This window comes from Ovis aries, chromosome X (genome assembly GCF_016772045.2).
Source record: "Ovis aries strain OAR_USU_Benz2616 breed Rambouillet chromosome X, ARS-UI_Ramb_v3.0, whole genome shotgun sequence".
In the NCBI taxonomy this organism is placed as follows: Eukaryota; Metazoa; Chordata; class Mammalia; order Artiodactyla; family Bovidae; genus Ovis; species Ovis aries.
The window spans coordinates 114,287,133-114,301,006 of record NC_056080.1 but is presented as its reverse complement, the minus strand read 5'-3'; the positions used below and the strand labels follow the sequence as shown (position 1 = coordinate 114,301,006).

General features: G+C 38.6%; 1 long non-coding RNA gene across 1 annotated transcript; it reads left to right on the top strand.

Annotated features, from left to right (window-relative positions):
• Nucleotides 1-2,150: 2,150 nt before the first annotated feature.
• Nucleotides 2,151-13,584, top strand: LOC132658752 (uncharacterized). The gene is made up of 2 exons (XR_009598749.1): nt 2,151-6,804; nt 11,210-13,584. It is a non-coding gene; the product is annotated as an uncharacterized LOC132658752 (long non-coding RNA).
• Nucleotides 13,585-13,874: the final 290 nt, after the last annotated feature.

Here is a 13,874-nt window from a genome sequence, read left to right as displayed (position 1 = left end):
CAGTGAAGAGAATTCTCCCCAGGAAGGTCTCTTTTACCATCTTTTCTCCCCAGACATAAAAATCCATCCTGTTTCCCATCTCCCAGGGCTGGACTAGAGATTAGCTAAGTCTCTGTTCGTCTCCGTAAAAGATTCCCATGCGTAACCTCCACACTTACCAAGAGCACTGGGACATCTTCACCTGGGCAGCCCATGAGTACCTAAGATCCAGCATGTGCAAAACCAGATTCATCCCCAAACCAGCGCTCTGTTCCTCCTAACTTTATTCAGGCACAAAACCTGAGTCATTTTTGACTCTTTGCTGTTTGCTCCAGTCCAGTCTGCCTCCTTAAATTCTCTCATAACTTTCCCTTCCTTTCCATTCGTGCTTCCTGTGGCATTAAGCACTGTAATAATTAGTCTCCAATCTCTTATTCTTGTTGATCTGTTCTACATTTTGCTGTGAATGTAACCTTCCTGAAATACAGCTTTGGACATATAATTCCTCTACCCAAAAGTCCTCTGTGGTTCCCCTTTGCTTACTGAATGAAATGCAGAACAGTTTGTTCTAGGGCAGGAGAGTGGTGGGAAGTTTAGCTGGCAAAGTAACTTAGAGCCAGGGAGTGCAGGCTTGTCCCTAATGGCAGCAGTGGGCCCCTGGAAGCTGGTAAGCAGGGGACTTCACAAAAAGGCATCTTATACTCGGAGATACTGCCTTAACTTCCATAAATAAATACATTCTTGATTATGGTAATTTTAGACTTTATGGCAGCCCAGCAAGGAGAACTATATGATTTTTTCATATTTAAAGTTACCTCTTCTTTTCCCTAGAAATTACTACACTTCATAGTCCAGGTATTTCTGCAAAAACACCAAGTATCTGTAGATACTCTCTACAGGATACTTCAAAACAACAGGCAAGTAACTTTTCTTTTGTCCCAGATACACACAGAACCAATGAAGTATAAAATGAGGATCAAGATTGACATAACATAATTTCATTCATTAAATGACAATTCAGAACAGTCTTATTCCCTGAAATTAACCATCCTATAGTAAGATTTTATTTTTAAAAATTGAAATGCAAATCCACAGTAATAATCCTGTCACTTCAGACTTCCAATGCTTATGGCTATCTGTTGTATTAGCGTTGCCATACTCTAAGTGTAGGGACACATCAATAACAACTAGTAAGCTAACAAAGAAAAATGGTGAGCCTGAGATTTTAAATGTGTTAAATAGATCCAAAATTTGAATACTTGTCTCAATTCTTAATAGAAATTACCAGAAACAATGTGAGTGTTCTCACTTAGCTCTTAGGTATGTAGGCTTCTTAAAAGATGAGCTTCAAGTCCATTCACACAGGAAGCAGCATACTGGACTTTCGTGAATCATTTCTCTTCTCATGCTGATGGGTTGTACAGAAACAGCCATACGGCCTCACCCTCTCTCCTTCGTGGTCAGTGATCACTCAGTCGATGGTGGGAAATTGACAACAAACATTTAGGGCACAGCCTCTGGTCACAGCATCTGTCATCTCTATGGGTCACCAATTGGTCATTCATTTTCAGACTCAAACCCACATCCTTGGCTCCGTTAGCACTGTATTAAATGACTCACCTGTTCTAAAAAGTTAACACAGTTTCCTATATCCTATGTTAAATGCATAGTAAGTGACAGACTCAATTATACCTAACTCTTCAAATGTAACGTTAGCCACAATATGCTTTTCTATATAAACAAATATTTATGAAACACCTGCTATGTCCAGGGTGCTGTGCTACTGTATTAACATCCATAATTTGTATTCTCAGTATCTGAAGAAAGAATCTTAACTACTTAAGACAGTATAATAGTTGTACATCAGGAGTTAATAACTTTTTTCACTTGCCTCACTATGCACGTATGCTAAGTTGCTTCAGTCGTGTCCGACTCTATGTGACCCTATGGACAGCAGCCCACCAGGCTCCTCTGTATACAGGATTCTCTGGGCAAGAATACTGGAGTGGGTTGCCATTTTCTTCTCCATGCCTCCCTATAGAGTCAGAAAAAAAAGTATTTTCTGAGTGTAGTATGGATGGCAAACTTAATACTATTAGTACGTATGTTACCCCCAAAATAAGCAATAAACAAATTTAGACCATCTGTTTTTTAAGGCTTTAAAATACATAGGACAATATGAGTAAGTCAAATTGTCACAAATACCTAATTCAGTTTGAGAAATAGTATGACCACTTTTATCACAACAAAATCCAATACTATTTTCCAGCTTATTTCACCCATCCCATCAGTGTCAAGAAATGTACTTTTGGTGGCTTGTGTTCACTTCTCAGGCCTAGGAAAAAACAAAGTCTACTCTGTTGGATTTCTCTTCCTGTATGATTACCTAAGCAGGTAGAGCTCTTGGCCAACTGAGAGAGCCACATCCCACATATGCAGAAAAGCTGCTCTCTGCCTTCCAGCTCCCTCACAGCATTCCCCCTGTACTTAACTTTCTTTAAAACCCACACATATTCTTTTTAGCTGTTCAACTGATTACCTTCCATGCTGATCAGTGCACTCTTCAGTTAACTAATTTTAGCATGTTAGAAATTCTGTAAGCCTTTGAATTATGTAAGTAATGGAAACCAAATAAAACATGTATATTTATGATAGACGTCTAAAATCACTTTATTAAATTTCTTTTTTTTTAAATTTCTGTGAGACATAGGTGATGTTCAAATTCTTTGAAAACTTCTTTAAGGATTTTTTTTTGTTTTCATTTTTCTTGTGGCATGTATAGGTGACACGTGCTAATTTGAGTGGGGAAAAGGCCAAGAAATCAAGCTTAAACTATGAGCCAGGTAAACATTATCAACAGCTATTAAGGAAATCCTGCAATCCATTAATACATTCAACTAACATTTACTAAGCTTTTGCTACACGCCATGCACTATACTAATTATTGAACAAAGTAGAGAAGCCATGGTTCCTACCCTGGATTTTACAGTGTAGTATAGAACAGTCATGCCAGTAATCACAACACAATATAATAAGTGCAATAAAGGAGGTAAATACAAAGTCCACTGGAAGCATAGGGGAGACAAGGAAGCTTTTACAGAAGATGCCACAATTGAGCTCAGACATGAAGGAGGAGAAGAATTTTCTAAGCAGACAAATGGAAAGAGAACTTCCAGGAGAAAGGAATACATTTACCAAGATATATACATTACAGCCTGTGGGCTTGTGGAAATGCAGATTTTTTTTTCAGAATTGTTTTAGCTAAAAGTTCAAGTCAGAAAATTACAGAATATGAAGCTTGACTGGTGGATATCTGTTGATCATTAAGATTCTGGCAAGCTGTGCCAGGAGATCTACCTTTTATCCTATTATTGAAGTACAACTATTGAAGAATATTGACAGGAACCTAATATGGTCAGAATTTGCCTTTTCTACCCACAGAGATAGAAAATGAACTTCTGGTTACCAAAGGGGAAAGTGGTTTGGGGGGATGAATAAATTAGTAGTTTGGGATTAACAGGTATGCACTACTATATATGAAGTAGATATACAACAAGGACCTACTGCATAGCATGGGGAACTGTATTCAATATCTTGTAATAACCTATAATGGAAAAGAATCTGAAAAGGGATGTATATATATAATATACATATAATATATGTATAACTGAATTATTTTGTTGTACACCTGAGACTAACACAACATTGTAAATTAATTATACTTCAAAAAATGACCCAAAGGAGAAAAAAAGAATTTGCCTTTTCTAAAAAAGGAAAGCTGAATTAGAGGTGAGGAGAATTGAGACAATGAGACAATAAAAATAATAGCATATTGAACACTCACTATGTACCAGGTACTATGCTAAACTGTATTCTCTCATTTAACCCTCTGAATAACAAAACTATTTTACCTACCATTTTACATATGAATAAACTAAGTCTCAGAGTTGTAAATTATCATGCCCAAGATTTCACATTACATGTGGCAAAGCCAAGGATTTAAAAGCCAGGTCTATCTTACTCAACCAATCCTAACCACAATACCACACTGCCCCTTATTACAATTAAGAGGCTATTATAATAGTCAAAGCTAGAAATGAGTCCTGAACAAAGTCAGTGGCAGTAAAGATGAAGAGCTGGGCACAGATTTGACTCAGACTAAGAAAGGCAAATGGATGAGATCTGGCTACTGATTGAATATGGGAGAAGAATGAATTGAAGACAACGCCCATATTTCTAGTACAGGCAACTTAATGGATTGTGGTGCCATTCAATGGATAGGCAATACAGAAAGATGAACAAGTTTGGAAGACAAATATTTAGTTCAGCTTTGAATATATTGAGTTTGAGGTGCCTGAGGGCATCCAAGTAGGACATCTAAGTGGAACAGTCTAGGGGGCAGTTATAGATATTGGTCTGGGATGCATGGGAGAAGAAATGAAAGGAACGCCTTATGTCAAAACCTATGGGAAATAATAAAAGCTGTTCCCATAGGTTTGATATAAATGTTCCTTTTAAGGTAGGTTATATTTTCTTCTCTTTATTCTATCTTTGATCTAAGAGTTATCCTTAAGTATGTTTCTTAATTATCAAGAAATTCATATTTTCAGTCACATTTTTAAAGTTAGATTCAGAGAATGTAGCCTGTAAATATTCAACACGTTGAAGTTGTTGACATTTCCTTTGTGGCCAAATATATGATTGATATTTTGAAAGTGTTCCATAGACATACAAAAAATATATATTCTCTATTTAAAGGCTGTAAGGCTGTAAATGAATTTTAAATTCTATTTATTGATTATATTATTCAACTGTTACATATCTTTACTGATTTTTTGGTCTACTATTTGCTGAATAACAAATCACCCTAAAACCTGGCAGCTTAAAGAAACATTATCTCACAGTTTCTGTCGTTAGGAATACAGAAACAGCTTAGCTGGGTGGTTCTGATTCAGGGGCTCTCATGAGGTTACAGTCAAGATGTCATCCAGGGCTGCTTCAGTCATCTAAAGTCTTGATTGGGACTGAAGAAGTCACTTCCAAGGTGGCTTACTCACATGGCTGTTGGCAGGAGGTCTCAGTTCCTCACCATGTGGGCATCTGCATACATCTTTCAGTATCCTCATCATATGGCATCTGGCTTCTCCCAGAGTGGGTGGTCCAAGAGAGAGGGGCTGAAGCCACACTATATTTTATAGCCTAGTCCCAGCACACTCTCACTTCCACTCTATTCGTTGGAAGCAAGTCTCTAAGTACAACCCACACTCAAGGGGGAAAAGAATTAACCCCCACCACTTGGAGAGAGTATTATCAAAGAATTTGTAGACGTATTTTAAAAACACCACAACAGTATTATCTTCACACTTATTTTTTCAGGTATGTGCACTATTCATTCCAGCTCCTTCCTTTCAAAACTGTATACACTCAAACATACACTCACAAAGAAACTTAAGAAAGTACACAGAATTGAAGTTAACTTTTATGCAGATCATTGGAATTCATTGATTATTCAAAATACATGTTATATTTATTGGGAGAACAATAGCTATTCACCTTGACTTTGAACTGACTTTTAATTGGTAACATTACTTTTTATTATTCAAAGTATTCTGTTTGTCTAAGACTGTTTAGTCATGTATGTGCATGACTGATGGCCTTCCTCAATGGCTCAGAGGTAAAGAATCAGCCTGCAATGCAGGGGACACAGGTTCAATTCTTGAACTGGGAAGATCCCCTGGAGAAGGGCATGGCAACCCATTCCAGTATTCTTGCCTGGAGAATCCCCTGAACAGAGGAGCCTGGTGGGCTACAGTCCATAGGGTTGCACAGAGTTGGACATGACCGAAGCGACTTAGCACACACACACATGCATAACTGACATACACCATCCCAGTATTCCTATGGACATATTCTGCATGAAGACTTGCTTTAGTATCATTATCCAGAAATAGTAAAATCCACTTATGGAACTTTGCTAGATGGCATACAAAGCATGTTAGTATTTAAGTGGGAAGAGATTAATGACAGGAATACTAATGAACAAACATTGAGCCAACACATATGTTAAAGAATTAATTGAACAAATAAATGTTCTTGAGTGCTTACTGTATGCCAGGCACTGTAAACTAGTACAATACAGCATAGTAAGTCCTATAACAGAGGGATGTATAGGGCACTTCAGGAGCTTGACAGAGAACGCCTGTCTGTCTGGGCAGATATAAAGGAAGGCTCTCTGAAGGAGGTGACACAAGCTGAATGAGTCCTAAAGGATGAGAAGTTTTAAAAAGGGACACGAGTTACAGGGGAAATAGTGAAGGCAGAGGAACTGTGTGTTGTTCAGTACTTCTGGAGCAGAGAATATAATATAATGGTGACCATAGATGAGGCTGATGAGGTAGGCAGTCACCCCAAATCTTAAGGTATTTGATGCCTGTCTGGTAGTCCTTGGAGGATTTAAAAAGAGTGTTGACAGCAGAGATGAAAGACCTATTAAGGGACTTCCCTGGTGGTCCAGTGGGTAAGACTCCGAGCTCCTAATGCAGGAGGTCAAGGTTCAATCCCTGATCAGGGAACGAGATCCCACATGCTGTAACAAAAAGTCCCATATGCCACAACGAAGATGGAAGATCCTGAGGCTGCAACTAAGACCCAGCACAGCCAAATAAATAAATAAAAGTATTTTTTTAAAGAAGACCTATTAAGATATGTTAATTACAATTTTACAAGTAGCCTGTGAAGGATACCAACAAATAGTAATTTTCTTTTTCTCTCTGAAAATTCATCTGCAGCTCCTGGAGTCTCCTTTATTCACGACTCACCAATTAGGTAAGTATCTAAGAAAGCTAATAAAGGAATGTTATTTTAAATTAATATTTAAATAGTTACACAAGAGTGCTGCTTGAATCCTCTACTCTTGTAGTTTTACTTGTCTGTAGTAAAACTCTCACCTTTTGCAACCTCTCAGGACTAAGCTAAACTGTAAAGTAGGCAAAGTTAATCATTCATGCTCTTCCAGTTCCTTCTCTGATCTCACTTTAGCCCTGGGCTCTCCTCATAGGCAATACTTTGACTCCCCTTTCACGTAGCACTACTATTTCTAGGATCTGGATCTGTTCTTTTCTCCTGTCCCCACTCAAAAATGCATTACTTGTACCATTTGAGGTTATTGGTTTTCAAATGATGCTAAATTAGTTTACCATATAGTATTAATGACGTAATCTGTTACCCCCTAAGGATATTTGCATTTTCATCTAAAGTAAATCAATCTCTCATGATCTAAAATAAAGGCCAGTGGAGAAATTTTCTTTTGGCCTGGGGCCTTTCAGCTCTCAAACATCGGTGGCCACCCATTCTGCTGATGTCCTGTTCCCCTCAAACTTGAATAATAATTCATGCATATAAAATACCTCCTGATGGAACATACATACCTAATACTATCATCTTTTATAAACCCTCAACAAGCCAAATGAGGTTCAGGATAATTTTTATAAATCCCAAACTCGGATGAATTGGTTAGGTAAAGGGAAGTAGTGTATGGTGGTAAATGGTGTTGATGTTCATACCAGACTTCTTAGAAAAGGATTTTGAGGTAGGAGTTGCAGTCAGTTTGATTTATGGAGGGCTAATGGGGTACAAGGATGCTGAAGGAAGGAAACTGACTAGCCCAGTATCAAGGTAGTTTCAAGAAATAAAGGTGAGAGAATGTGTGCATTATAGAGTGCCTGCCTGCCTGCCTGCCTGCCTCTTCTTCCTGTCCCTACTATCATCCTAGACTACAGAACTACAGAATCACTTGAGTCTTTTCAACAGCAAATGTTCTAGATAGCCCTTTATTATAAAAATCAGCTAAGATGAAGAGCTATGCACATGACCCAGAGCTGCTCTCTCATTCCTCACAAATACACAAGTTAAGATACCTTTAGCTGAGCCTAGGACAATTCCAAGCCAGAACACAAGAAAACACAGCTAGAATACCATCTGGTATGGCTCTGCCCATTGCACCCATGCCACACCTCTTTACCTTACAGGAAAGAACACAGGTTCAAGGCCTTTGGCTTAGTCCTCTTGATCTGATGCAGCTCCTTGCTTCCTGAGACTCAAATATGGGTGTATTATGTCGATTCCATCACCTACCTCCTCTCTCTTCTCTTCCTCCACCTCCTTAGTTCTCTGTTTTTTCTCATGCTAGCATAAAAGACATACACAGTAAACTTCAGTTCAGTTCAGTCGCTCAGTCGTGTCCGACTCTTTGCAACCCCATGAATCGCAGAACACCAGGCCTCCTTGTCCACCACCAACTCCGGGACTCCACCCAAACCCACATGTCCATCGAGTTGGTCATGCCATCCAACCATCTCATCCTCTGTCGTCCCCTTCTCCTCCTGCCCTCAATCTTTCCCAGCATCAGAGTCTTTCCAAATGAATCAGCTCTTCGCATGAGGTGGCCAAAGAATCGGAGTTCCAGCTTTAGCATCATTCCTTTCAATGAACACCCAGGACTCATCTCCTTTAGGATGGACTGGTTGGACCTCCTTGCAGTCCAAGAGACTCTCAAGAGTCTTCTCCAACACCACAGTTCAAAAGCATCAATTCTTCGGCACTCAGCTTTCTTTATAATACAACTCTCACATCCATACATGACCACAGGAAAAACCATAGCCTTAACTAGATGGACCTTTGTTGACAAAGTAATGTCTCTGCTTTTTAATATGCTGTCTAGGTTGGTCATAACTTTCCTTCCAAGGAGTAAGTGTCTTTTAATTTCATGGCTGCAATCACCACCTGCAGTGATTTTGGAGCCCAGAAAAATAAAGTCTGCCACTGTTTCCACTGTTTCCCATCTATTTCCCATGAAGTGATGGGACCGGATGCCATGATCTTCATTTTCTGAATGTTGAGCTTTAAGCCAACTTTTTCACTCTCCTCTTTCACTTTCATCAAGAGGCTTTTTAGTTCCTCTTCACTTTCTGCCATAGTGGTGGTGGTGTCATCTGCATTTCTGAGGTTATTGATATTTCTCCTGGCAATCTTGATTCCAGCTTGTGCTTCATCCAGCCCTGCATTTTGCATGATGAACTCTGCATATAAGTTAAATAAGCAGGATGACAATATACAGCCTTGACGTACTCCTTTTCCTATTTGGAACCAGTCTGTTGTTCCGTGTCCAGTTCTAACTGTTGCTTCCTGACCTGCATAAAGGTTTCTCAAGAGGCAGGTCAGGTGAGCTTAATAAAATAGAAGTAGGAACGAAAAAATCAGGACAAGAGGATGCTAATGTGATAAGATAGTGATGGGGTAAACAGTAGTAATAATTAAACAGATTTGGTGATAGAATGGACCACACGTATGTATGATCAGGAGGTATCAGGCATCACCCCAAGCTAGGGGCCTGAGGTACCAATAGAGGATCACCAATTAAATTAAAACTTAGATATTCAGAAGGATTAGGCAGACGGACTAAAATGTAGTCTTGTTACATTAATCTTCAAGGGGTGGTTGGCCAGTTATTTTCTGGACTAAAGTAAGGTTGTGTGGAGGAAAAGGTTAGGAACAGAAAGGTTAGGTTTATAGTTTTATAACATGGAAAATTAAACTGTGAAAAACCGGGCCTTATCTTTGGGGCTTCTACACTAATTGTCATTAATATCACTGCCCTCTTTATTTAAGAAGTAAAGAGTTGGCAGTACAAACGAACCTAAACCTTTGACACTTTAGTAGTATCAACCTATCAGGGAAAACCACTGAAGACTAGAGAAAAGTGGATGTAATATCATGGCACTCCTAGACTTGTGGTGGAACTTTCCCATATAACAATGAGTTTATTTGCATGTTTCTGCTCAGTTGACTCCAATGAGAAACTGATAATTCGGGGCAAACTGCAGATTTGTATCCAATATTACAACTAGTGTCTAGTGGTCTTATTTAAGGTTTTTATCTATATGGTTAGTTTTTTTTCTTAGGTCTGTGCTGTTTCCTTTTATCTTAAAGTATGCCTTTGGGACAGAAAGTCTGGAGACAGGTAGAAACATACATAGGACTCCACTTGCTGCCTATGGTATGAGGTTAGGGAGAGCAGAAAAAAAAAAAAAAAAGAATCCGGGTGCGTTAGATTGCAGAGGATCTACAAAAAGGAAATTGTGCTGGAGATGGCCTGAGAAACTGGGTCTCAGAAAAATTAATGAAGCCAAAGGATAGGAACTATGTCACTGATGGTGAGCATTCGTGTTCTAGGTTCCATATTGCAAAAAGGTATTAATCCTAGGATGCGCTATTGCTGCGTAACCCTAGCTGAGACCTTTTCTTACTAGTGTTAAAGTTGTCATTTCACAGTCTGACTGTATGTCTCAAACTTGGATTGTTAGGCCTTGGTAGAAAAAAAGTAAATTTGATAACATAAGGACAGGGCAAGTAAAAATGAAAATAGAGCACCATGTTTCCTTTAAGAGGGTCAAGAGGTTATGGCAAGGGGTCCACGGAGGCAGTAAAATATGAAAGTAAATCAGACTTAGGCTTTGGGGGTTTTTTTTAACTTTTTGTTGTTATCCTATAATCTACATAATTTTGTTGTTCTCTTGCTACAATTTAATAAAATATTTTAGTTCCATGTAGTAGATTAGAATAAATAATCCTGATTAGAACATAGAAGAGAATATTGTGATACCTAGAAAGGGGCTCCATCTAATTTGGCTTTGCATGTCATCTGAAACCCATTATTTTAATGTCATTGTCAGTAATCATACATAGATCTTCTACTGTGGGGTGAGGAGAGGAGATTAGGAATTTTGAGGGGGTGAATAGAAAGTGAATTATCAGAAAGCTCTGATCAAGCAGGGCAAGTGGAAAGAACTTGCCCATCCCCTGTCTTTCCAACCCCATGCTCTTCTCAACTCACTAGGAACAAGCATGGCTAAGGTGGATCAAGAGTGGCAATATCAAGTGTTAGTTTATACAGCACCTATTATTCTACTGTTTATGCCACAATTATTCTGCATAATAATTCTTCTGGGTAATAGACCATGTCCTATGCCCAGGGGCCAATATCTAAATAAGAGGATGAATTGGGGGATTAGATTAAAAAATAAAGCTTATTCTTCTTTGTAAATTGCTGGGGAGAAAACAAAACTCCCAAGCACGAAACAGGTAATCTGATTCAGTGATTAGGAATTTGGAGGAAACTTACATAAATGATTAACCATAAAGTAATAAAATCAATCTCTTTTTACTTTTTCAGACAAGACTACCGTCCAAATCGCTGTCAAGAGAAAGTGTGTATGATGAAATTCACTATAGAGCAATTAAGGATATTTTCTGATATGTTATTAGAGAAAAATCTGTGAATCAGACTACCAGCAAAATCATCTGTTGATTTTAGTCTGTTTTCCTCTTTACCTTTTTCTCTTCCTTGACTTTCACTCTCTGTTAATCTTGAATTTTGCCAAGGTCCGAAATTATTGTTCAAAGAGTTATTGTCATGGGGGTACAAAGTTACTGTTATTGCCATTTTGCCCAGGGTCCTCAGGAGGGTAGATTGGGGGAGCTTTGGGAGGTTTAATCATCACAAAGAAAACATCCAATACCACACACTCACTCCAAAATGGGAAGGCATTACAGGAAATGCCTTTGCAGACCCTTGCAGATCTGGCTGAATGGCTGAGCACCCTGCCCCTTAGGTAAGTGAACCAAGATGCCTAGATCTATCTCGTAATTCTCCTGGGAGTAAGAAGAACCTTAGGTTGGCTACTCCATCAGAAGAAGGGGGTCTCAAGACAGCTGCAACTTGGACCAGGCGAAGAGCGTAAGGTGAGTCTGATAACCCCCAATGTGGGGGCTAGACAGAGGAAACATGAGCTAGAAAGGGGTTCAGGGGAGTAGCACATTCACATACTTTTTCACACGTACATGAGAGTTTCAGAGACTGTCCAACAAACACAAAGGCTGAGACATACTGGCACCAGGAAGATACTTCTTGGTTTAATAGTATAGTGAAAATGAGCTAAAAAACAGATTCTACTTATCACATTTCACTTCATTAAAAACTTGACAAATGTCTCAATTTTGTTGGACGTGCTTCTTCTCAGCTACCCTAAGAGTAATAATGTAGATCTACTTACTGTACGTTATCTCTGGTAATAAGAAAATAATATGTATTGAAATGCTCAGCGCATGTGTATTGGAACAGATTTCGATCAATTTAGACCAACAAGGTGACTAACTTATTTATTAATGTTTAAATGTGATCCTTAGAAGTGTCTGACTTAGGTCATGTTTATGTAAAACAAGTGTTTTTCAACTGTATGCTGTCATTTCAAATTATTAATATGTTCTTCAAACTCAGTAGCCATTTTCTGGTCTGCATGGTAGATGAAAAAAATGCATTACAAGAACTAGATAGTAGTAATGTTTGCATAACACTGTGAATGTACTTAATGCTGCTCATTTAAAATGGTCAATTGTATGTTATGTGTATTTTATCACAATAAAACATACATTCAGAGATTCAGGAAATGGATTCTAATAACACAACTTTTCCTGGAGGTGTCCTTCAAACCCTTTCTAACTGGTCAGGAGAGAATATGCTACATTCAGCAAGGTGTTAACTTTTCTCTGAATGTTGGCCTAACCTTGAACAATCTGAGGCTAATTTCAGAGATAATTGTGAATGAACAACCACATGATAGGGAATCCGGTGCCCAAATGCCAGGATATCAAACAATGCACAGCTAAAATGCCAGGCATCCAGCCTTTGCTGCCACTGGCTTGTAGCCATAGCGTTGAGAAACAGTTCCTGTGGAAGGTACACATGCTTGGTCTAGCTATCATGAGGATAATAAAAACTTTAAAAAGAATGCTATTTTATTATAGGCAAAAGGATTTTTATGACCCCCAAATATATCTGCAATAAGTAAACGTACACAAACAGTTATAGAGTCTGGCAGGTGCACTTGTCATCTGCCCCTGGTCCCCTGTCTAAGCTGTAACAATAAACACAATTAACCGTGAGGAAATGGCTGTTCAAGTCCAGACCCTGGGTTTCTACTTCAGCACTTACTGAAAGAGACCCCAACTTCCCTCAAGTGCTCCATCTTCTGGCTGTTTGAGCCAAGTTCGGGCTCAGCCTTTTTTCCTTCTGAAATTAATGTATTTGTTTCTTGAGCTGACCTCTGCCTCCCAATCTAAGACAGTTTGCACTGATAATCTTTTATTGGACCTAGGCCTGTTCATTTCCCTTAAATCATCAGTTCTAATTGTTGCCCATTGATTAAACTTAAACAAGTAGCTGTAGTGATTTGCATATGCAAATCAACACAGTCAGTTGACCGAGAAAGGCAGCAACAGGCCAGCCAGGGAGCCCACAGGCTGACCTCTCCACATTGAAGCTTTATTTTTCACCCTCAACTCCTAGCTAAACAGATGCCTAAGTAAAAGGAGACTCTGTCCACAAAGGCACATACATGTTTGAACTGCAAATTTGTTTCATGAAATAGTTTGTTAGAGGCAATCTGGTTTTTTTTAAGTATCGCTTGGATCATAAAATAGTCTTACCTCTTGCTAGAGCATTTGTTTTCTATGAGCTTGGCTATTTTTTTCTAACCAGGAAGCCATTTACCCTCAGTAATAAACTATCATACAGTTCCAAGGGATTTTTTTTTTGTTTTTTTTCTGCTTTATTTTTCAATGGGTGTACTATTTTATTAACATTTAAATTTCACCAACAGTGAGCTCAAGTATATGCTAGGCATATGTTCAGATTTTTGAAATAAAGATAAAATTGACAGTTTTAAGGGTGCTACACTGCACAATAAATGTTCAACAATTAGACAATCTAGGGGATGATATAAGTATACATTTAGGAGCACAAGTATAGCATCCAAGAGATTTTGAATCAAAGGAAATCT